This window comes from Cryptomeria japonica, chromosome 1, assembly GCF_030272615.1.
Source record: "Cryptomeria japonica chromosome 1, Sugi_1.0, whole genome shotgun sequence".
NCBI lineage: Eukaryota > Viridiplantae > Streptophyta > Pinopsida > Cupressales > Cupressaceae > Cryptomeria > Cryptomeria japonica.
In genome coordinates, this window is record NC_081405.1 from 643,602,513 (window position 1) to 643,628,802 (window position 26,290).

Consider the following 26,290-nt stretch of genomic DNA (forward strand, 5'->3'; position numbering starts at 1 on the left):
TCCAACAAAGAGAAAATTACAATATGATATTTTCACATTACACAACCACCTATTTATCAAGCCTTTTGGTGATTTACAAAGGTTTGTTTACATGCCAAAATAATAGTCAACCCCTTTATTGAATAATGGGTCACCTGTGCTCCCTTGTTAATTGATTTGGGGGGGGGAACCACAATAGACAAAGTCACCAAAATATAAGCGCAACAGCATGATTAGTCACCACATACAAAATAAAATCTATGTGTTGACGTGGCTAAAATCGTATCGCTACAACTCTATCCGGCCAACATAGAATAGAATGCTGAGAATCCTATCCTCTCTTGAAATAAGGAAATCCCTAATGCTGTTTTAAATTGATCAATGGGGATGACCTCAATGTTTCGACTGTCAGATCATGATTGCAAGATAGCTCAACGGTTTGATGTGTTTTGCTGGAAACACAAAGGGGACTTACGGTTAGACTGAATTGGTTTTGTTCGCATGGGTTCCCCAAGACTCTATAGTCTTGATTTCATCAGATTTATCTTTGACATGATGCTGTTTAGGCTTTATAAAAAAAAGGGGGAAAAAGAGGGGAAAGAGATAGAAAATATCTAATTAACTTATTTAAGATAGCATATTTAGGAAAATTGACAGAAACCTTAAATACCAGATTTAACATTACCAGTTAATAAAGCACAATGCTACAAAATCTAGTACAATCTTCGAAGGGAGTTAGATTTTCATGCTCTTAAACATAAATGCAGAATTTGACATCCATCCATTTGATGTTTAACAACCGAACTATGCATATAAATGGGTTCAGACTAACCATGTAGGGGGAATGGCAATCAACCAACCCTTAATGGTATGAACACCAAGGTTACTATCAAATATTATCCCAAAAATACTATCTGAAAGCAAAATACATAACAAAGAAATTAAAAGGTGAAGGAGACCATGCACTCACAAAGAAAGAAGACAACTTTAATTTCCATTAATTCTGCATAAACTTCACCAGAATTTCAGCAACAATCTTAGACTTCTTACAAAAAGAGGGAGAAACCATCCCTTATATAGATTTTCAAAAAATGGATGAATGGCGAAGATTTAATCTTACAAGTGGCCCAGATTCATCCTACAAAGTATGGCTGCCCATACCTATTAATAAGGAACAAAATATCCCCCACCAACTACCAACTAACTAATATCTACCCAACATAAAGTTGCTCCCTAAAAAGTGCACTTGCACAGAGCTCAAAATCTGCAATGACTTTGGGTAGTTGAAACGAAGTAACTAGTTTGGAAAATTGCATTTGGAATTTAAAAGAAACAATTATTTCTAGAAAAGCACTTTTGAGAATCCCAAAATGGATTCTCCCTCCAAAAAGTCACTCTCTATATCCGAATAATCCCCCCAGATGTCCCGGTTCGCCGTACGTTCCACCCAAACATGCTCTAGAAACTTTATGAACACGACCTTCACCAGATTGAGGGGAGGCATAGGTGGATATAGCATCCGGTAAGCAGTGTCATTGCAGTGATTAATTAGTGCCTCTACCACATGGTTCCAATCAGCCCCTTCGGTCCCATACTCTTGAATCGCTGCTTGAAATTTGCTGGCACGTGTTAAATCATTAGCAGTGTACGCACCTCCCTCTTTCTTTATCTGGCCTTCCCAGAGAAGTTTGAATTCACTCAGATCCATGTCTGGCCTCCAACCGCCAATTAGAGCCTTCAAGAGTTTTGTTGAGCACTGCTCAATATGGAGTAGAGCTGCCTCGCTATTTTCCCAATCATCATTGAGGCTGTTTAAGACATCATTCCTGATTGTTACAACCTTGAACCAATCTTCAAAAATACTGAGACCATAAGGCTCGAAGATTTGCTGTGCATTTGGAACTTTTGAGCGGGTCCAGAATAAAGCGTTCATGATTGGAAGCAACTTGCTAATTATTTCCCATTTCTTTCCAATGTCATCCTTTAGGGACTTGACCCTTTGGAAGATTTCTTCTACAGTCCGCCTATAATCAGCCAAGTTATTAATCACCGTTTCCCCCATTCTTATGATCTCCTCTATCTACTCCCTAATTGCTTTTGCAGTGTCTCGGGCACTCTCGAACTCAGCTGTAGTCTTTTGCGCCAATGCCAATGGAGGAATATGGGATTCAACAACATGCTTGTAGTGGTTTCAGTAAATGATCTATGTACGCCTCAACCTACTCGTCGTGAGCTCGATACGCATCCCGTTCAACAATCATCTCATCCAGTTGCCGTAGCATGTTCTGAACAGAGTCCTTGAACTCTTCTCTCTCTTGCTCTTTGGTCACTCTTCCTATTGAGATGGATGTGATGCTATAATCGGCCAATACGACCTGTTCTGTTGGTTTGTCTGTGGGCGGAGCAGCAATATGAATCGTCCGATTCCTCTGCTCATCCTTGGTGATCCTGGAGTAAGTTCTTGGCTTCTTTCCTTTGGCTTTTGCTTCCTCTATTTGAGAGAATATGTCCTCTAGATCAATTGGTGGCTTGACAACCGCTTTCTGCTGTGCTCGGGCTATCAACCAGTCATGAGGGATGGTCTCTCCTGATGTGACTACCAAATCCCCACTTTGCCCTTTGGATGCCTCAACTGATTCACTGCCTATCCGTAACTGATCAGACATAGAAGGAGGATTGGGTGTAGTATCTGGTCCTTTACTCAGTTGAATTCTCTCCCACCTCACTGAGCAACTGATGCGTGGCTTCTAATAATGATTGCTCCTCAGTTCTATTGGGTTCTATCTTCCTCTTTTTCTCCCTCAACTGTGGTGTTATCCCTGTTGCCACCTTCCTCCTGCTGCACCTCATGTTTGCACCCTTGCGTGGGCTCTTGTCTGTCAGTCCCTTGATCTAGCACAATTTCTCCATCTTCGACCTGATTTTCAAGTCCCTCCAAGCTAATGATCCGTGTCTCTGTTTGTTGCTCACTTTGCATCTGTGGATCATTTGCCTCTGATGCAATTGGATAATTCTGTGAAGGTGGAGTTGGTAGATGATCAAGCTCAACTACATCATCATCTGAACTAGGATCCTTGGATGAGGTAGTAACTTCGGGCCTCTTGATTGGTATCTTTTCCCTTCTCGTTCTTTTTGATGTCCGGGTTCCCCTATTGGCCTTTGCCTTCTTTCTTTTCTTCTCAGGTTCTTCAACCTCCTCTTCCCTTGGCACACTTGACATCCCCTCGTCTTCTGAAGACTGGGAATCAAGACTACCCATCATATTATAGGTAAATTGGGTCCCCTCATGGGTTAGCCTCTCTATCTGCTGGGATAGCCAGTTATCAATGTATCTTCTTGGACCCTCCATGACGGCCTCGAAGTGCATGATTGGGTCTTGAGCCCAATCAATGGCTGGCGAGAGGTCTTTGACTGCCTCATACTCCTGAATTTGCAAGCGGTCCCCATAGTCTGCTACCTGATCTGGGACCTAGCGATACTCATAAAGTCGCATTTGCTAAATACTTAACCTTGAGTATTCTCGCCGGCGGACCTCAAAGTCATCTGGACAATTGCTCCAGTAGTCTTTTATGGACGCCTTAGCCTTGTAATGCCTACCATAAGCCTTCCTTCCTAATCCAGCAGGATCAAAGTACTTCCTAGGGAAGTGCTCCTGCAAGCAATATGATGCCAGCTCGTTGAATGATTCCTCGGCTTGCACAAAATTCTTGAAATGCACGTCAAGCTTGCCCATGATCATTGGGTAATGTGAATCCCGATTGCTTTCTGTCCCTGAGTATGCTGCCTGCTGGGTGTGCTTGTCTTGCAACCTCCATGAAGACCAATCTATCTGATGGGTAACGGGGAATCCGAGATAGTGTTCCCTCAAAGCCTGGTATTCTGACATAGAAGAATTGAGGGAACTGAATGAACCACACACCGTACTTCCATATCAGTGTGGTAGCGTGCTTTGATAATCTTATGTGTAATCCCCCTTGCATCAATTTGACCATGCGCATTGTGAAAGCATCATTTACATGCTCATACTGACCAATTGCATATGCAATGTCGTTTCTCTCTCTCTGAGCTATGTTATAGTAATGTAGTTGAGGGTAGTAGTCATACACTTTCACTTGATTTGGCCCTTTCCCAATCTCACTCTTTTTGATCAACCCTGGTAGCTATTGATGCCGAGCAAACATATAGACTAAGTAGGAGGTCATGGTGAAGTATTTTTTATCCTCGAGCTCAACCAACTGTGTATGAATGTTGTCGCTGATGATTTGAGCCCAGTCAAACTTAGCCTTCCCATTGAAGACTTGCTCGGTAAAATAAAACATCCACTCAAATAGGTTAGAGTGGGGAAGTCCCATGACCCAACTGAGTAAGGTAACCATGTCCCCATATTCGTTGTTGAACTCGCTTCTATGGGTCTTTTTGCTGATCCTAGTGCTCGTGGCTCTTCTTTCTTTAAACCATTCTTCATTTATCAGTGTTTTGCACTGACTACGATTCATGTCATAAGCAAATTGGGCCTCATCAATGGTCACCGCAGTGGCGCGCTTAGGAAGCGGGATATCAAATGCTTCCCCAATAGCCTCAGCCTGAAGTCAGCCATTACCATCCCCTTTACCAGCACTAATTTGGTTTCCGGTTGGTAGTGCTTGGCGGCTTCGACCACAAGTTCATAATTTTGAATCGTCGATGGGAAACCAGCAGCTTGAGCAATACCACTCTCCAACATCTGTCTGGGTTTGCCATATCCATTGGGAGAGTGCACCCTATTTCTAAAGTCCTGGATGTCTATGTGCTTGAGGTCTGTATCCCCTATATTGTCCCAAATACTTTGGACTTTTGATTCCTTGACTACCCCTTGGTACTGATACTTCATTTTCTTGAGCTTACGAGGGATGTCAACTCTGGAGATCTGCGATGTTCTTGGTGCGTCGGGTGCCTTTGAAGATTCTGTTGCTCGCTTAGGTATTTATCTTGCACACTCGGACATGGATTACGAGACAGGTTTTAATGCGAAAACACGGGTTAGCTATGCTCGAAGATGACGTTAGTATAAAAAATTGTTAAATAGCTAGACGATTTGAAATTTGAAAATGTCTTGGAACAGGGTATTTAAACAATTTTAATTCTGCGTTTTAAATGTAAACTGGACACTGATGATTGGTCGATTCTTTGGGAGTTGATCTCGAGCAGATTTAAATTGGCCGGTTCTTGAATTGCTGATGTTCTGAAAAAGACGCTACGGTTAACCAGTTGGCGGGAATAAGCATTTTAAATTTTAAATTTTGCTTTGGGCTGACCGTTTTGAAGATGATCGTGCGTTTAAACAATTCTTGGAAAGATGATACCATGCTCTGCAGTTTCGGGCTAGGATTCCTAAATTTTGTCTAAGTTTGAAATTCGGTTGAAATGTCGATTTAGCAAATGATGTTTGTTAAACGCTGATGGGTATTTAGTTTTCAAAATCAATTTGAGATTCGTTTTGTATATCAAACCCTAGGTTTCAAACATGATCATTTGCACAAATTTAAACCATGAGGAGGGGAAAATCGAACTTACCTGAAGATTTTGGCTTTCGAATGACTTTGGCCAAAGAAAACTTCTCTTTTGTGATTTTGGACTCCTGTTTGATTTTCGGCTTTGAAGAAAACCCTTCACGTTTTGGCTTCCATGGAGACTCTGCGAACTTAGAGATTTTAACCTTCCCTTGCGTGATTTGAATTTGCTCTTGATTTCGGCTATATAACAACTTCGCGCGATTTTGCTTATCTTCGGCTTTCAGACCTCTCCTTGTCTTCTAACTTCGGGCAAATTGGAGATTTTGCGCGAAGTGAAGATGAGATGATTCTTGCGACTTAGGGCTCTTGGGCTCTTGGAGTTTCCGCCTCTCGCCTTCCTTTGTGTGATTTGAAGATTGAAATGCTTCTTCGACTCAAAGAGTGATTGCACGAGCTTCTAACCTTTGTATTTCGGCATAGAAATCCATTTGTGCGATTATAACTATTTTCAATTTCGACCCAGAGACTGATTTTGCAAACTTACATGCTTTTAACCCTTTTCGTCTAGGTGAAGCGTCTTGTGAGATGATGGCGCGATTTAACTAAAGAAGATTTTCGGCCAAAGAAAGTCTTTTGGAGCGATTTTAAACCCTTTGAAGCCTTTTCGACCTTTATGAACTTTGTGCGACCCTTCACATTTTCGGCTAAATGATCCGAAAATGCCAATTTTAGCCCTCTTTTCCTTTTCGGTTTATTGGTTGTTTCGGTGAACTTGCCTCGTGTTTGGTTTTCGGCTTGAGTGAAGATTTTCAGCCTATTTGGGTTCTATAGCGATTTGAATTCCTTCTTGCCTTTTCGGCCTACGTGACTAAAATGCGAGCTTTATGTCATTTGAAAACTTCGGCCTCTAAGCCGATTTTATGCGCTTAAGTGATTTTCAGCTCAAAGAGTGATCTTGAAAGCTTAAGCCGTTTTCGGCCTCAAAGGTCTTTTTGCGCGATTTTTTTTTTTTTTTCTCTGAGGCCCTTTTGCATGAACTTTCTCACATTTCGGCCTAGGAGGTCGATTTGTGCCTTTTCGAACTTGAAAACCTGCCTTAGAGGCCGATTTGTGCTTTTAAGTTGTTGGCCTAAATGGCCAAAATGTGACTTTCTTCCTTTTAGGCCTAAAAGAGGCTTTTGTGAGATTTGTCTCACATTTCAACATAGGAGGTTGATGTGTGAGCTTTCTATTTTTGTCACTTTGGCCTTAGAGGTCGTTTTTTAGCCTTTAAGTGTGCATTTCGGTTTTTTCGGCCTACTACTACTCCATTTTGCGAGTTTTGCTAACTTAGGCGTTTTGTTGGTCTTGGGACTTCTGAGTCCCTTTGAGCGACTTTTGTTCATTTTGGCTCTCCAAACCGATTCATGTAAATCTGAAGCTTTTCTTCATTTCAAAATCTCGGCATATTGAATCAAAAGGTGAAATCCTTTGATTCACCTTAGGCATTCTAGCTTCAGGCTTCAAACTTGCTCATGAGCAATTTTGACTCGACAGTATTTGTGATTTCACCTCAGGCTCTTCATTCAACTTTCCTTTGCGAACAGAATCGCGATCAACTTTCAAGGTGTTAATTCCTAAGACTTAGGACTCAGGTTGGCTCAATCTCAGGTAGGATCAAGCTCTCAAAGATCAAATTCCTTACTCTTGCAACTCCGCTCGGCGAATTTACCAAAATTCCCTACTTGGGACTGTTGACGTGTTTTTTATGACAACGTCGAACACAAAATAAAGTTGCCTAACGGTCACTTCACTCTCTCTTGATCAAAGTACGATTGCATGCTAAGATTGCAAGAAGTTCAAACAATCGACTCCAAGGTTCCTTTATGCTACGGACGTGACTCAGTCGGCTGATGTGATTGCTGGTAATCCAAGGGGCCTTACGTTTGCATCGTTCTTTCATTTCTTTGTTGTGGCTGGAACTCCATCATTAGATATGGCAATTATGAGATGCTGCTGCTTCGAACGGACTAAAATGAACTGAAAGTAAAAGGGAAAGGGTTAGAAGGATCTAAATCTACTCCTAAGGGCAGTGATAACAATGAATAGTGCTTTGGTGGACAAATTCCAAATAAACCAAGCTCTGCTTCGCCAAGATCAACTACAACTCCGCAAGAACCGGTGCAATCTTCTAGGGATGGTAGAGGGTATTCAAATCGAGAAAGTACATTTGAATACCCAAAAACGGCGCAATCCAAACGACTATCCACAATCGAACTCAACACAAATTTAGGGGGCTCAGACTAACTTTACACTGCAACTTACAATCAACAAGATGCAAAAAGTATGAACCATGGAAATTCATTAGACACCATTACATTCTCTATTGAAATCAAAGCACTTTACTATTTCTAATCTAAGTGAGGAAGGTGAAACCATGCAAGCTTTAAAAAAATAACTTAAGTGGACATCATCAGAGAACAATGTTTCACTGTTATTATCTCAAAACTTATCGCAACAATTTCATACAAAGCTCCCTCCTCTTACAAATGAAGGGGGTCACCCCTTTATATAGGCCTCAAGCCATGATAACATGGAAAACCCTAATTAGGGTTTTCTTTAAAGATTCTCCACTCAAGATGCAACAAGGTGGGAATCTCCAATTAATAACCCATCATGCCCATATACAATTAATTCCATCCCATTACAATTAATTACATTCCAGAAGTGCCCACTATGTAATGAATGTACCCTCATGCAAAAATTGCTCGTGATGCCATAAATGCACCATCATCATCTGAATGTGACGACTGCATGTAGAAGGAATGTCATAATGCCATAAATGTGACGGTTGCATGCAGAGAGATGCTTCATTAATTCAACGTTCGTTGACTCGGCTGCCTCCTGGCGAGAAAACCTTGGAGAGAGAAAACTTCAGGAGAGAAGAATTTGATCCATGAAGATTCTCGAACTCTCCTTGCTTTGGAGGAGATTTTCAACAATTCTCCACCATATCCTATTTTTTAGGAATTTCCACGATTTTAGGGTTTTGGTCCAGGAGAGAGAATTCTCTCACGTATCCATATCTTCAAAAATTTCTAAATTTGCAGGTTATTTGAGCCTTGAAAATGGATTTTTCAAATTTTTCCCTGGGGGGAAATTTCTTGTTTAGTTCATCCCTGATTCCTTCCTTGCTTTGGAAATTTTTATCTTCAATTCATCCTTGGATGTGATTTCTTGTTGTGGAGGAATTCTCCTTTGGAAAGGAATTTGTTCCTTACCCTGAGGAAGGAAATTCTTCATGCCTTAGCCTATTTTCATGATTTCCAAGAACTATGTCTTGAAGGAAGAAATTTCAAACACAGTCAATTTTTTACCTGTCCTGGAATTCTATCCTGACGGAAGGAATTTCCGACACAACCAATTTTTTCACTTTCTTGGAATTTCTTCTTCTTGGGCGCAATTTTGACTTGGTGGAGGATTCAGTGAATTTTGTGAATCCTCCATGCCTCCTTGGTTTTGGCGCCTGTCCTTCATCTTGGGCGGATTTTCACGCTTGTGGATGATTCATGAAATTTTTTCATTTATCCTTGCCTCCTCCGTTCTGGCGCCCAATCACTTCCTAGGGCGGAATTTTCACTATGTGAAGGATTCATGGAATTTTTTTATGAATCCTTGAGACCCTCATTTTGGCGCCCAAGTCCACAGCTGGGCGGATTTTCACCCCTGTGGAGGATTCATGAAATTTTTTCATTTATCATTGCCTCCTCTATTCTGGCGCCCAATCACTTCTTGGGGCAGAATTTTCAGTATGTGAAGGATTCATGGAATTTTTTTTGTGAATCCTTGCCTCCTCCATTCTGGCGCCCAATCACTTCCTGGGGTGGAATTTTCAATATGTGAAGGATTCATGGAATTTTTTTGTGAATCCTTGCCTCCTCCATTCTGGCGCCCAATCACTTCCTGGGGCGGAATTTTCACTATGTGAAGGATTCATGGAATTTTTTTGTGAATCCTTGAGACCCTCATTTTGGCTCCCAAGTCCATAGTTGGGTGGATTTTCACCCCTGTGAAGGATTCATGAAATTTTTTCATTTATCCTTGCCTCCTCCATTCTGGCGCCCAATCACTTCCTGGGGCGGAATTTTCACTATGTGAAGGATTCATGGAATTTTTTAATTTATCCTTGCCTCCTCCATTCTGGCGCCCAATCACTTCCTGTGGCAGAATTATTCATGCATGGAGGATTTTGATGCTTTTCACAAGTTCCAAGCTCTTCGTCAGGATATATATATGAAATGTTAAAGTATAAGAAAGGACTTATACTTTAAGTTATATTTCATATATATTGTCAGGATGTTTGAGAGTGGTTTCAGGTCCATAGGAATCATAATGCAAATTCTGGATTTTGGAATATCTTTAAAGTTTTCAGACTTAGTCAAATTTCAGGCCATTTTTGGATTAGGATGACATTGGTGGATTGATGTGAATTTCTGGACTTGGATGATTTTGCATGCTTTCCTCTTCTAGAATAGGAGTTCCAAACTTAACCCTTTTTTGATCCAACTTGTCTGCCTTTTGACTCTTCCGGATTTAGAAATGGTCTTCAGGAACGTTCAGTCTTTCAACGTCTTCAAAGATATTCAACTTTCAGTGTTTTCCTGTGAAGATCTTGCCAAAAATAGATTTTCCCAAAGAGTAAGTGTTTCAAAATGTCAAGGTTTGGGAAAAATAAATCGGAAAAACACTTACTAAAAATAGAAACTTACTAAAAATAGAAATTACTAAAAATAGTAAGTTTGATTTTTGGCAAAATTAGACCAATTCGGGACTCAGTAAAATCCCTAAAAAATAGGACCTTTCTAAAAATAGAAAGTTGCTCAGTTTTGGCTCAAATTTTACTGGGAGGTTCCTTGAAAGGTCCCGATTCTAGTTGCATGCTTAGTTTCTTCAAAACCCTAACAGAAACCCCCTACAATCTAGGACTGAAGGCAAAAACTCTAAAATTGATGAAACAGGCCCTAGACTTCACCAAATTCGCTCAAACCAAAAAGCAGATTTAATCAATATGACCCCCAAACACTTGCAAAGCAGAGAGATTGACAAGACTGCTGCAAAAAAGACCCAAAAAACAAAGCCAACAGACCGAAAGGGCCTAAAAAGAAGAGGGTCTCCATTTGCAATGGGGCGATGTGTGAAAACGTCACAACAGGGACCTCAGCAAGGACAAGACGAAAAACAAAAAAATGGGGGACCCTGTTGGCGACGGGGAGTGTGTGCAAGGTACACCACTATGTACCATGCAAATGACTTGGATTGATTTTTTGGTCTTTTGGCTAGGAAAGCATATAGAAGGCTGACTCTTGCAAGTGCTGTGTGATATGAGCCTTTTGTTGAGGCCCTCTTTGGTTTTCTCATTAACCAACCTTTTATTTGTGGTGTTTCTTAATACGAGCGGTCTTACCAAACAATGATGTGATGTTATTTAGGTTCCTTGTTGCATCCTCATTACTACCTTTTCCTTTCTTCTGAGACCATTTGCCTTTTCCCTTATCTATGGCTGCAAAGGCATGTTCTACACCCTCTATCTCATTGCTTTTAAATTTTTTCTTCCATCTATCCTACTGTCAGCTTATTGCATATCTCTTGAAAACTTAAATCAACATTCGTAGAGGTGATATTTAGGGTCTCAATAAAGTGTTTGCATGCACATGGTAAGATCTTCAGCATGATTACCACCATATCATCTTCTTCCATTTTTTGAGTAATGGTTGATAACTGATCGCTAATGTCCTTGATCTCAAGTATATGCTCTTGCAATGAATTTTTCTCATCCATTGTGATGAAACTTAACATATTATTTAGGCAGAAGGCTTTGCCCTTTTTAAAGTCTCATGTAGATCTTGTAGATGTTTCAAAATGTTAGTTGAATTCTTCTTGGTGTAAACATCAGGAAGCATTTCATTTGTTACAAACAATTTACTCAACGTGAATGCTTTTCTGTCATGTTCATCAAATTTATCTTGGTCTTTACCTGCAAAGGCTAGATGAGAGTCTTTGCTAAGGACAATATTTGTCAGGCATCTATACTTGAAAATAGTTAACATATGTTGCTTTCACGTATTATAATTTTCACTATAGAATTTTTTGGATTTCTTCCACATAATGTTAGGTAACATGGTCATTTATATCGTTCTTCCCTCAACCTACGGTTTTGAAGTAAGACAAGAATACCTTCTTGTAAATTTGACTGCAACAAAATAATTAATAAATAAATGCTCGTTGTTGACAGTGGACAAAACGCTTTTATTGTAAATTACAAATCTGGCACAAAAACTTGTGCCCAAGCAGCAAAAATATACCCAAATATCAATAAAAAGGACAATCAACTGTGTGACTCTGTTCACGAGTTCCCTGGTAAGGAAAACACAACACTCAAAAAATCTGCAAAGCTTGACTTGTAGACAACCAAAAAATCCATGATTCTTGTAATTTGTACCCCAGAATTTTTTGTTTGTTCTGAAAATGGATTTTGCCACTCAAGGTTACTTGCCAATACAACTCAAATGCTTGCTTCTGATCTGATGTTTTTAATTTGTTTCAAAGCTTATACATGGTATCGTAAAATACATTAGAACATTCCAAACTTACTATATTCATAGTAAATGATATTCATATTACAATGCATAACAAACATAAAACACACTGAAATACCTCTGAACTGCAATCCAAAAGTTCATCACAGATCTGCTACAAATCATCATTTGATGCTTAGTCATCAGCAGCAATACATAATGCCTTCCCTTGACAGAAATTAGACCTCCAAGGGCAGCGGCAGGCCAAAGGATGCATTCCCTAACATAGAAACTGTTTAGAATTATATGACAGCACTTTGACAAGAGAGTATCACTTATTAGCGACTGAAAAATGCTCAGAAGATCTCCAGATGAGTCTGCTGTAGCTGATTGCTTCTATCTAGCATTGGGACAACTAGATAGTCCTTCAAAAATACATATTTCTAACTCCTACAAGTTAGATCTAAAATGAGTTAGATAAATAAAGCTACCTGCAAGTTGTCTCTATGAAGTAGCATCTACTCTCTCAGAAGCACATTCTTTAGTAACCTTGATTCTAGATTGAAAGGGAGTAGAAGCTGTCTTGTATTCAAGCATGTTAAACTTTTCTGAAGTATCTGTTGATGTGTTTTTTATGACACCTCTATCACAAGATAAAATATGAAGTATTCTATCCTCTCTTGAACAAGGAAACCTCATATGCTAAACAATGTGATCAAATAAGGCAACCCCAAGGTTTACAATGCGAACAATGCAACTTTATGTTGGATAGGCTCAGTGAAATGATGTGATATTGCTGGTAACACACAGGGATTTTGCTTAGCTGGAACTTGGAAACTAACTTAACTTGGAAAATAGAAGACAAAAGGGACTAGGGTTTAGAGAATCTAATCTAAAATCCAAACAACACAAGAAATGATTGTTGACTTAGTGAAACCAAACCAAGCTTTGCTTCGCCATGAGTAAAGAACTACACAAAGATGTTGCAATCTCTTAAGGGTACGCAAATGATTTTCAAATCACTTATGCACATCAACACCATGAACAATGAGCATAGACCAATCGAAGTCAAGCTTTCAATACGAGTTCAGACTAACCATGCATTGCAATTTGAAATCAACAAATTCCATATTGTATGAAAATATATGCTTCACCATTAATCAACAATAAGATCTTTCATTCAACTAAGCAACTTGATGTAAACAAATCTTAATCTAACTTTGAGAAGTAGGAAACCATGCTAACACCCAAAACAACACATAGGCTCACCAAGCTTCAATGAGTCTGTATTTATTTTGGCTGTATCTGAACAACAATTTCACAAAAGTCTTTTACTGCTACTTGCAACTCCTAATCATTTATTGACCTTTACAAATGAGAAGGCAAAGCCTTATATAGAGCTCTCAATTACAAATGAAGGGCCAAGATTGGTTTGAAATCAACGACCAAGATAATTCAAAGAAATTGGGGTAGTTACAACAACTGACACCTTACATTTAATATCACCCAATGGGAAAATTACATGTCTTGAATACATATCCTTTCAAGGAAAGGGACAAATGAAAATTAAGATGGCCTTAATGGCACAATTTACAAGGAATAGATAAGGATAAGGCATCCACATGTCCACTTGTTTTCTTCGTAGGACGAGTTAGGTTCAATTAACTTGGATAGGTCAACGTGGCATCACTTGATTGGTTGAGGTGAATAAGCACCACATCAGCTTGTACTCCTTGTATATCATCACAAAGAAGTCATTGCATTTCGAGCAATATCTCTTGATACTCAACATCATCATTTTTTTCCTATGACTGATTGTGATGGTTCATATTCCCAAATTGCATCGTCTTGATCAAATTTCTAACTTTGATTAACTCTTTGAAAATTATCTTCTTTCCTTGATCATCTCATCTTGTACCTTTTTTTCATATTTGGAATCCTTCTTCTTGTCTTGGACCTCTCAGAATGCCTCTCCATCCTTTGGAATTCTTTGTCTTGAGAATCCTTGTAGTTCTAGTTATTTGATGTTATGCTGACCTTATCTCGCATTGTGAAATGTGGATTTTGTGTTGCATTGTTGAATCCTTCACTTATTGAATGACTTTGATCTTTGATTTCCATGAGGAAATCCAAGGCCCTTGTAGAATCCTCCTTGTGATCCTCTTGAATGTTTTGATCCTTGCAATCACTCCTTCGATGTCTTCTTATTTTGATCTTCTTCCTCACATGATTTGGACTTTGACCTTGATCTTCTTGTTGTCACCTCCATGTGGTTGAGTCTTTCATTTCACCTTTTTATCCTTGCATCTAACCTGGAATAGCAAACATTTTGAATCAAGAAGAATGTGATAATGAAACAAAACTCAATCTTACACACTCTTAATTCGTGATGAAGAACTTTAAGCTTTTCATGATAATTCTTTCATTATGAAATGACTAAAAATAACATTAACACTTTACTAATCATGTTTTTCAAAACCCTTTCAAATCTGGAAATGACACTCTAATTTTGGAAATGTTGATGTTCCAAGTCTGGTTTTCCTTCTTTCAGGTCTGATTTCTCATGATAAAAAAATTCGCACCATCTGATGACTGATCTGCTCTAAATTTGCTCCCCTTTGCTTGAAAATGCCCTTGATTTACTCATAAATTTGCTCATGAATCTGCTATTTCTGATCTGAATTTGGTTTGATATAGGTCTGAATCTCGATGGATTTGAAATCCGCCTAGAATTTGATACAATCTGCCTGAGTTCACTTGAATCTGCCCTTGGTTTAGCCTTGAATTGCATCTGATTTGATGTGGAAATGAAAGTTTTTTCAACTTGCCTGTATAGCGCTCCATGTTGAATTCACAATCTCCTCCCAAGGGCTGACTTAGGCAATGATTCTTATTAATGGCAAATTTCAATTAAGTCCTATGAGGTCGGCTGGCTTGAAATCCTCATTTTTTGCCTCTAAAAATTCAAATTTTCCTCATGTTGGCTAGCAAAGATTCATGAATTTTACCGTCCTTGAAGAGGTATAAAGGTGTAATGTCCCCTCTCTAGTTGACAAGTAGTTGAGCAGGATTGGCCTATCATTAGGGTTGTGATAGGCCAACAAAGTGGATAGGGGATCCATATAGAGGTTTGTGGAGCTACTTAGGGGCTTTATAAGCTGTTTTGGGCAGTTTGAGACAGTCTCCTATTTTTCAGGGGGGCCTCCTAAATTTTGGGGATTGACTGGGAGTTGACTGGAATGCATCAAGAGACCTCAAGGATCATTTTGGAGGTTTGGGTCGCAGTTCCTAGTTTTTAGTGAGGATCCCTATTTTTTAGGAAGGGACTGTCAGTTTGCCTGCTATAGTTGGACATCACCAGGGTGGCACGTGCATCATCAATTTTCAGTTTAGGATGCCCAGGTGATGTGGTTTGCATAAAATTTAAATTAAAATAAAATAAAGTGATTAATAATGTCACTTTATAATAGATTATTAAAGTTATAAAAGGACCCCATGTCCTAGTGAGATAAAGTTGTTTTAAAAAGGGGCCATTGAGGGGTATTAACACATAAATAAAAAATGAATTACTAAATACATTATGAGCCCAATTTCCAACGCACATCTTGAGGAGACATTCTATTAAAATTTGGGTAAATAAATAGGTGGAGAAGAATAAAGTTTAATAAACTTTATTAAAATAAAGTATTGAAACCCTAAAGCTACGATTAGCGTTTGGAGTCAATAAAAGAAAATGAAGAGGTTTCATTTTGGCATTCATTGATTCATTTTTACATCAACAATTGGAGAAATGAGCTTTGAGGATGAATTTCAGTTGCCTTTCAGACTTTTGGGAATGAAAACTCCCTGGAGATTTCTTAGTTGGATGGAAACCTATTTCACAGTTGTGGGAAATCTACACAGGATTTCCATTTGTGCTTAATTGGAGTGTTTTACAGGCAAATTTATAGGTTAATTTCCAGCAAATAAGCATCAAGGGTTTGACGCAATCAGATCAGCAAAAGTCAATAAAAGTAATTGTTGCCAGGAGAACAATTTTACCAAAAATCAGTGAAATTGCTTGAAAGAATAATAATAAAATTGTTTGCAGCAGAAATAAGGTGAAATGTGGCTGATTTGGAGGGATTTGAGATTCTTCAGGCCAGCCGTACATTCTTCTATGCTGGCCGTACCTTTCCTTGGCCAGCCATACCATTCAGCTTACACCAACTTGCACTTCATGATCGTACCAGCCAAGAAAGGGGTTGGATTTCATGCAAACTTCATTGTCAATATCTTCCAGCGGTGATTTGGTGATTTCTACAGGTTACAGGAGTTGATTTTGATTCAAATTGTTGTTTTTGTCATTAAATTGAATAATCCTTCTTGGGAGACAGGCGTGGGACTCTGCAGTTCCTCAGTATTTGGTTCTGGTAATTATTGTACAAGCAAATAAAGCTATTTGGAGTATTCTCCGATTTTTGGGAGCTCATAGATTGTGTTATCTTGAAATTCATCAATAAATTCCTTCTTGGCTGAGTGCTGGACTCCTGGTATGCAAATAGTGGCTGTGGTGAATTATTTCCTTAATTCTGAAATTTATTATCTTCTTGTTCCAAAAATCAGAATTCTGAATTTAGTTATCAGTCATTAATATTTCTGCATTTTGAGTTCAAAAGTATTGTTTCATTGTCAAACATTCATGATAAACCCTTTTGCCATCATTCGAAACAAAGCCCAAGCAAAAACCTTAGAAAAACTATCCTAAAACTCTGAACTAGCAGTGCCAAAATCAGAAAAATTCAGTATAGACTGGCTGGGGATCTTTCAGAAGGTAAGGTTGAGTGCTCCATTTTATCAAACAAACTTGTGCAATTTATTCAATGTGAGTTTTTCCTTTACTCAGTCTGATTCTGCTCTCTATATACTTGGAATGATGTCCTAAATTGTGGAAATGAAATTCTTTTAATCCCTCTCATATAGCACTCTAAGCTTGGAATTGGAAACCTTTGATGGAGCCGACATAAACAAAGTTTTATTTGCATTTCAAATTGAATTTCACCATGTTGAGCCGACCTATCACCCTAAACTCCACCCTAGAGGGTTTTACATGTGCTTAAGGACAAGTGGTTGCATTTTAGGGGTTGTCTTGGACACTTGAGCGCTAGAGCAAGGGAGTCCGGAACACCTAGGTGCTATAGCAAGGTTGTCATGGAATTGTGAGTGCTAAACCAATTTGGTCAAGGAATTCCAAGCGTTAGTGACAGGTGATCAAGAAATGGTGAGTGCTAAACAAGGTTGTGCATGGACAAAAGAACGTTGTGAAGAATTTTCCAAGGAAATCCATGAACTTGCTAAGGAAAAATTAATTTTGATTGTGAATCCATGCTTGAGTTGTGGGTTTTGGATTTAATTTTGGATTCCTTGTTTAGACTTAAGATTGCATTTTTAATTTAGAATTTGTAATGTCCCCACTTCGAAATAGAATTTAATAATAAATGATAATAATAAAATTAAAACATTAAAAATTAAATTAAAATATAAAATAATATAATTAAATATGACTAATTAAAAATTAATTAAGTTAATGAAAAGTCAAAAGACATGAAAGGAAAAGTTGTGACTCCCTCAACAATGAGATATAAAAAAGATAAGAGAACCTCATTTGAGAGGGAGGATAAATTGGAAATGAGAAGTGCAGATCTGATTTAAATAATAAGTGCAGATCTGATTTAAATAATAAGTGCAGATCTGATTACGAAAGGTTGTGTCCCTTTCAAAGGGTAGAAATAATGAAGAGTTGCACTCTTTCAAAGGGTGCTAATGGTGAAAGGGTATGTCTCTTGCCAAAGGGCATACATGATGAAGAGGTGTGACCTCTCCCTCATATTGAGAGATATAAAGGTAAGGAATCAAAAACATCTAGTGAGATCACCATCGATTAGAAAGGATAGGTGCGTAGGCAGAGGCAAGAGAGGAGGGGGCACGGGAGAGCATTTGGGAGCAGACTTTCGTGACCAGCAGGTAAGAGGTAAGGTATAATATATTATAAACAACTAATATATTAATGTTGATTAAACTTATAGTGTTTATTGAACATAGATAAGGAATGTGTTAAGGCAGTAGTAATATGCATTAAAATTACCATTTACTAAGTATGATAATTAATATATTAATATTAATTATTGTATATTTCATTGAGCGTTGGTAAGAGTATATTAAGGCTAAAAATGTGTGCATTAATGAATACAATTAATTAATATACTAATCTACACATAGGGAATGATTAAGGAATATAGATGTTATCAAGGAAGGTGTAATGCATATGTTAACAATGATAGGGTACATTTGATATGTATATATGTTAAAGAATACATTAGGAATACATGTTAACATAAAATGTGGATTAGGAAATAAAATAGTACTAAATCATCAAAGTGTATTATAAATGCAAATGTAAACACATGTTGGAGGCTATAGGGAGGAAACTCCCTTAGTCCAAGGGAGGGATTATGGAAATCCCTAGGGCAGTATATATACTGATTATTGATATGCATATGTAGGGCTTGGTTGATTAAGTTCAACCAAGAGGAGATGGATCTGGCCGGTCCACTCCGAGGACTTGGGTGATGGGATGCATCACCCAAGGCAAGGAATGACACATGGTCTTCCTTGGAGGGCTTGGGCGTAAGAGGTTACACCCAAGACAGGAATCGAAATAACCTTCGATTTCTTGGAGGGCTTGGATGTAAGAAATTACATTCAAGACAGGAGTTGATTTAATTTTCGATTTCCTGGAGGGCTTGGATGTAAGAAATTACATTCAAGATAGGAGTCGAATTCACCTTTGACTTCCTGGAGGGCTTGGAACCAAGATGGGTTCCAAGAAGGCGAGCTTCACGGCCGCCTAAGGACATACTTTGTATGGCATTCGTATCCTTTTTTATTAGATTAAAATTATGATTATGTTGATTAAGTATTAGATAAGAATTGTGATTAGTGTTAATTAAGTATTTTAAGGTTAAATTGCAAGTTAAATTAGTTATATATGTATATTTGTTGTATTTCTAACAATCTATTTTGTAGGACAGTGATCCCTAACTAGTAGGGACATTACAAAATTCCACACTTCACCTTAGGATTTGAAACAAATTTTTGTGAATTTCCAAATTTTAACAAGGAATTAATTTTGTATTTTAGGAATTCCTTTCTCCAAAGAAAGATTTTAAATCTTAATTTAGGAATTTCTTGTCTCAAAGAAGTATTTTACTTGAAGTTGCACTTTTGGCAAGGATTTTCACAAAAAATTCCTTATTTTCTCTCCTCCAGTGAGGGCTGGAAAATCTGACATTGAATTTTTCATCATTTTTCAACACTTACCATTTCCAAAATCTCAATTTCTTGACAACTGGTTTTGAAGACATTTTGCAACATTTTTTAATTTTTGACAACTTTGACAACATTAAATTTCATTTTCATTCCCCAGAACTATTGCACGTTTGCAATCTCAAGCAAGGAACCTTCCTAAGCCGCATGGTGGATTACACATTTAGTCCCAATCCTAGACTTGGAATTCTTGACTCAAACATACCTATCCAAGGATTGAATTTCACACTCTAACTCATTCAAGAATCAGTCAACACACTTTTGTTGGACTGACAAGACAAAAAAAAAATCCTCTTTAAAAAGGCTTAAAGATCAAAATCATTGCCAAGCTAAGCAAAAACTAAGCAAAATTACTAACCTAAGAACCAAAAAAGTAGGGGTCCCCATTTGCAATGGGGCATGTGTGTTTACATCACAACGATATCCAAATCATACTTTTACAATCCATCATGTAGTCTACAAACATGTAAACCAAAAATATAGTTTAGTTCTATCAAATCACTCATATGAAATGCCCTTTTAAGATCTAATTTAAAATCACTGATTAACCAAATATTTGGTCCAACATGAGTAAATCGTATACATAAACTGCAACAAGAATAATCTCATTGTGTACTTTCTGTTGTAAAATTGTCATTGATGTCAAAGGGCAAGTTAGTAGCAAAGTTAATGGAGGATAGATTGTGCCAAATTTATGGCACTATTTTCGAGACTTCATTGGACAAGGAAGGAGGCAATTTAAATATTAAATTGCATAATTAATTATTTATTGTATGCATGGGCCGACTCACATTTAAAGAAGTTTAAAATAACAAATAAAATCAAACTGTTGCTTGCGCCGACCCTCCTCTTGTTGGCACCCCTCTTGGGGAATTAAAAATAATAAATGAATTTTTTTAACAGGGTTGACCCCTTCTAGGCTTGCCACCCATTTCTTGAGAAGAAATTAAAATAAAATAAAATATTTTTTGCTGTTTTGGGCTGACCCTATCTAGGTGCCCAATTTGAAGGTGAAGAGGTGCATTTAAAACAAGGAGTTGCGTCGATTGGAAAGTAATGTGTTGTTTCATGAAGCTGCCCCCTTTGGTGAAAAAAGACTGGTTATGTAATAAGTTGACTTTTTTGTACCAATGCTTTGAAGTTTTGAAATTAATTAAACACATCTGGTTTTTATTTCATAAAATAGACCCGCATTTTCCTACTAAAATCATCAACAAACAAAAGAGAATATATAACACTAGTGATAGATGTTGTGTTTATTGATCCACTAACATTTGCATTAGCCATTTGCAAGGCTCTCTTGGCTCTCCAAGATTGTCCATTGTGAAATGGAGTTCTATGTTGCTTCCCTTCATGTCAAGCTTTGCAAACACCCTGTACCTATCATTGGTGTGAGGAAGTCCATCTATTGAGTTCTTTTGGACCAATTGAGAGGGGTACGATAAATCAAGGTGTCCATACCACTAATGCCAAAGTGAACTAATGTTTGATGCACTCTTAGTTGCCATTGCATGATCCTTGATTTGTCAAGTGTCAACATGACTTTACAGTCCAATGTCTCAGGAAGAATGTCTTGCAACCCTCAATTCCCACCATAAAATTCTGGGCACTAAACTTGAAGTTACCTATGCTTGTATGGCCCGCTTGGGGGGGAGATTCCTCTTAGATAATTCAAATTTACTGAAAACCCTTCAAATAACACATAGATATTGGTCACCGAGCTTAGGTAAGTGCCTTGAATCAATACCTACAAGTACACAAGCAATATCCAAGAAATTATGAACCAAAGTATAGGTCAGCCCGTGGCTGGAAGTGTATGGCTAGGCCTAGCAATTCACCCACAACTTGCAAATGCATCATGTTGAAGTTGTAGCTTCAGTCGGAATCCTTAATACCGACTCTGCAGATCAAATGTGTAAGTGGCCGATCAAATGTGTAAGTGGCCTATCGGCCTTACACATTTGATCAATCAATTAACCTTATTAAAATTGTTCAGACTTGCTTACATAACCATACTTCGTCATTCATGTCAATTCAATTGACAAGTATTATGATAAGGTTGATTATCTATTTGTGTCACATAGTTGATTATTGTTTTTATCTTAACTGATTCTATCTATCAAAGTATTGAATATATTGGTTTAGTTATGTATTACCATTGTATATCGGGTTAGGAAATATCCCGACAACTATCATCAGTTTAGTTATCGATTTGGTTTAAACTTTATATGCATCGGACTCTTGGTGAAGAGTCGTGACTCCTTCGTGGGTCTTATATTTGTATGCATTCATTTAGATTGATAAGATAGAAAAAATATATATACTACAGCTTGATACAACGAGGAGTTAATTCTAAGCAGCCGGTGTCTATAGCAAACCGAACATATAGCACACATAGCAGATAAGTATACACATAGCAATTGAGATTGCAGACAGCAGATCCATTGAATACCCTATATGTTCTATCAGTATGAGATACTGATCGATTAATTATGGGATGAACGTAAATAGTAGGAAGTCATGCACAGCAGTCTATATTGCAGTCAAATACAATTTTGAATTCGATGAAATTCAACAGTATATAAAGGTTTGTAATCATCAAGAGATCAATAGATGAAAAGAAGATCAATCTATTGCATTAATTGGTCTATAGAAACTATCCACCATTATAGTGATCTTTATTTGAAGGACAAGAAACACAGCAATGATGGAACAAGTAATATCAACACATCAAACAGTCTGTGATAGAACAAGTGATACCAATACACAGTTCGTGATAACTCAGTGCTTGGCATATAGGAATAAATAATAGTTTGTGATTATTGTCAACTTGGAGAAAGTTGATAACCCACAACACTTGGTGAACACAACAGTTCATAATTATCATCAACCTGTAGGAGGTCAATAATATACTGCAATTCATCATTACTAAAGATCGTGGCTATATATATATATATATATAAATCCTGAAGATCGTTTATATATTGTGACAAATTGAGTTCATACCTTACATAGGTTGAATTAACATCAAACTGAGATCAAAGTTAAATAAAATTAAAAATTCCCTGCTCCTTCAAATCTGATCAAAATTCAACACATCAAAATCACTAAATGCCACCAATCATACCAAAACTCCAAAGTCTAAATCAAAATACTATATAAATCTTCATCCTTGCAAAACTTGAATAACCAAACTCAAATGAATCAAGCATATTCTAGAATAAAAAAAACAATGAATCTGCTAGGATGGGTCTTTCACCACTGAAACTTGACAAATTGTAGAGGGTTTTTGTCCTGAACAACTCTAAGAAGAAATCCAAAGCTCAGTCCAAGAACATTTGTGTATGTGTGCAAACTGAAAAAATGAAGAAATATGAGCCTAGACTCCAATATATAGAGCTTGGAGGTAAAATTAGGGTATTTCATGTAATTGCCTTAGTTTTTGCCCTAAAATCACAATCCTAAGTAAAGTAAGGAATGGAATAGAGATATCATTTACCAATTAGATTTTGATTGAGATCCCTCTATCATGTTAGATATAAAATCGGTCATTTCTACTAGGGTTAGGGACATTATCTTAATCATTATTGTAAATTACATAATTTACATATGGGATTCCCTTAAGGCTTTTCCCTACAACCCATCCACATTATGAAGCAGCATGGGAGATCATACAAGTTGCCTCGAGCCGTTCCATCAAGCCCAAAAGCATAGAATGACATCCGTCATTCGGCCTCCCAGCCCCACTTGGGGTGTCTACCTAAATGGCTTCCTAGCTACTTGTATTCCTCATATGCACTTTCTCCCCTCCATAATGGGATGACAGATTGGATAAAAGCTTTAAAGGAATCATTTTATATATATTCTATTATACATAGACAACAAAGTAGCAACAATAACAATGTGTGTGTGTGTTTCTATATACATATGTATCAGTGTTACAAGAATCAGCCAGAATTGCCAATTCCCGAGGCGAGGCATTCTTGCAGAATCTACAAGCCTCGAGAATCAGACTTGCAAAGTTTGATCGAGGCTAGCAGAGTCTTAGCAGACTTGCCGAGTTTGACCGAGGCTAGTAGAGTCTTAGCAAAGTTTTGCATTTAAAGTATATTTATTAAAGTCTCTGAATTTCTTGGGTTTTTCAATTTGCTAAGTCTTTGTTGAGTTCTTCCTGAGTTTGGGCGCCAAGTTTGAGTCCGAGTCCAAAATCAGCTTGTCGAGTTTGGGTCTTGTAACTTAGATATACATATATATACACACACACACAGAGAAACGAAAATCGCCCGAAATCGCCCAAACTCGGCGAGTCCGAGTCCGAGTCAGGCCAAACGAGTCCCAGGGGCTCGGACTCGGACTCGGCCGAGTCTGGAGAGTAAAATCGCCAGACTCGCCGAGTCCTGAGCCCCAGACTCGGCTACTGGCTGGGTTAATAAAATGACAAAAAAAAAACATTTTAAAAAGTTTTTTTAAAAAGTAATAAGTTTTTTTGGAAGGGCGAAATTTGACATTTTGGTCTCTCCGTCAGGATTATTTTATGGAATATAACATTTAAGTATAAGTGCTTATACTTTAAGTTATATTCCATATATACTGTCAGGATGTTTGAGAGTGGTTTCGGGCCTCCAGGAGTTATATTGCAAAATCTAGTTTTTGGAGGATTCTTCAGTTTTCCAGACTTAGTCAAATTTCAGGATCAGGACATTCCAGACTTAGCCAAATTTCAGGGCATTTGAAGATCAGGATGACATTCCAGACTTTATCACTCACCAACTTGACCTAGCTTGGACCTTCAAGAATGATACTCACCAAGCAAGACCCAATTAGCAACAAGTGCAAAACCAGGCCCTAAGGAAGACTCTCAAAGAAACCCTAATTCAGACTTGTAATAAGTTTTTTTGGCCTCGCGGGGCGCTGCCCCTCGACCTCGCCCTATATCGCGACAGGAAGCGCGCAAGGGGCGCTGCCCCTTGACCCCACCTTGGGGGCGCTGCCCCCAAACCCCCGTCGAAAAATATGGGGGAAACTGTGTCGATAGAAGTAGAGAAAATTTAACCTCCGAGTCTGACATTGATTGGATCGACCAGGTAGATATAGAGGTTGAGACTGTAGCCATGGCAGAGGAGGAGCAGAGAGCACGAGCACAGACAGGAGATTCAGAGGCAGATAGTGACACGGATGTTCCTGATGTTGGTGAGCATGGCATGGTGTCACGGGGAGCGGCTATGGCAGTCGAATCATCCAGGAACTACCTTAGACGCCTTCGCAGGGGGCTGGGGCCGGATGGTGCAGGCTCCTCTGAGCCATAGACTTGTAGTTGTATTTACCTTTGGTATTTGTATGAAACATTTGATGATGATCATATGATGACATGGATTTTTTATTCCATGAGTTTTGTAATATTGTATACATTTGACAATATTTATATATCTATGTTTGTTATTTTCTTCAGCTACAATTTGCATTTATGCTTATGTGATTGATGTATACTTGTGTATGTAATCAAATGAGCCGAGTTTGATGATGTTATTGTGTCTTTAAGGTGTATTCAATAAAGGGTGTCTGAAACAAGTTTTAAATATTTAAAAATCTCTAAATTTCTTGAGTTTTTCACTATCCCGAGTCCAGCCGAGTCTGGAGCCGAGTCTGACGCCGAGTCCCGAGTCCGAGTCCGAGTTGGCCTTGCCGAGTCCGAGCCGAGTCCGAGTCCCGTTTCTTTGAGTCACACACACATGTTTTGGAGACAGAGATGTGTCTCCGAAAACTTCTTGACGCATAGGGTGCTTTTGGCTACCGTCTACTTCAAATCAGCTTTCAGTTTACTTTTTGTTATTAGTAGAAAGTATTTATCCATTCAAAACTTAAAACACAAAAAAAAACTCCTTTTGCAACTTTTGTCTAGTTCTGAAAGATCACATTCAAAAGACATATTATTATTAATTTAGTTAAAGAACAAGCAGGTGTTGTACTTCTACTGTTCAAATATTTAGTGTCCCAGAGAGGGTGGGACACTACAGGCCTTGAAGATGACTCTCCACTACCACCAATGGCTGCCATCTCCTCTTTGTGCCTCTTTTTTAATTCTTTTTGTTGCTTAAAGGTTTCTAGTTGCTCTCGCACTTCACGCGTAACCTCAGGAGCCACAAGCGTGCATGGATAAGCATTATGTACTGTTAAATTTGCAAGATGGCATTTCAATCTATTAACCCCCATGAAAAGTTGTTTTGCGGTGAAAATAATTTACTTCTTTCTTTTGCCTTGGGGTAATAATAGTATGTTTCCAACAAAGGTCCCTTCTAATTGGGGTTCAGGACATTGTGATAATGACAATTTATAAATATCCAGAATGCTGCAATAACATATAAATAGAAAAAAATTAACATTTGCGATTTTTAATTAAACTAATATAAAAAAATATAGCGTTCGCAACTATAAAACTAGATTTTATTTACAAAAAACACCTAGGGTTTGTTCAACAAAAAAATGAAACACACTTAGGATTTGTTCTTTAATCTACTATAACAAAATAGAAAAAAAGAAAGAGGAAATGTAAAAGAAAAGTGGAATTTTGTTAAAGAAAACAAAAACACCTTAACAATACAAACTTACCTCTTAAATCTTGCTTCAAATCAATAGTGAGGTATTTCCAATCCTTTGTGGACACCTCTACATGCATCAAAAGTAGCTACAAGCCTGCCCAAATGTGATTCAACACTTGGTTTTTGCTCAAATTCCTTGCTGGTTTCCCTACAATACAACCCAAATTTGGCTGAAAAATCTCGTCTTCTTCTAGTTTGGCTTGAAAATGAAATGAAATTACTTTTAGGGTAGAGGAGGAAACATAATTTAAAAAAAAAAAAAAGTCAAAATGTTGATTTTTATGTTTTTTTTTCATTTTTCTAG

General features: G+C 38.0%; 1 protein-coding gene across 5 annotated transcripts in view; it reads left to right on the forward strand.

Moving 5' to 3' along the window:
• LOC131037813 (coilin) overlaps window positions 1–26,290 on the forward strand; it is a 175,450-nt gene that overhangs the window by 56,529 nt on the left and 92,631 nt on the right. The window lies entirely within an intron of this gene.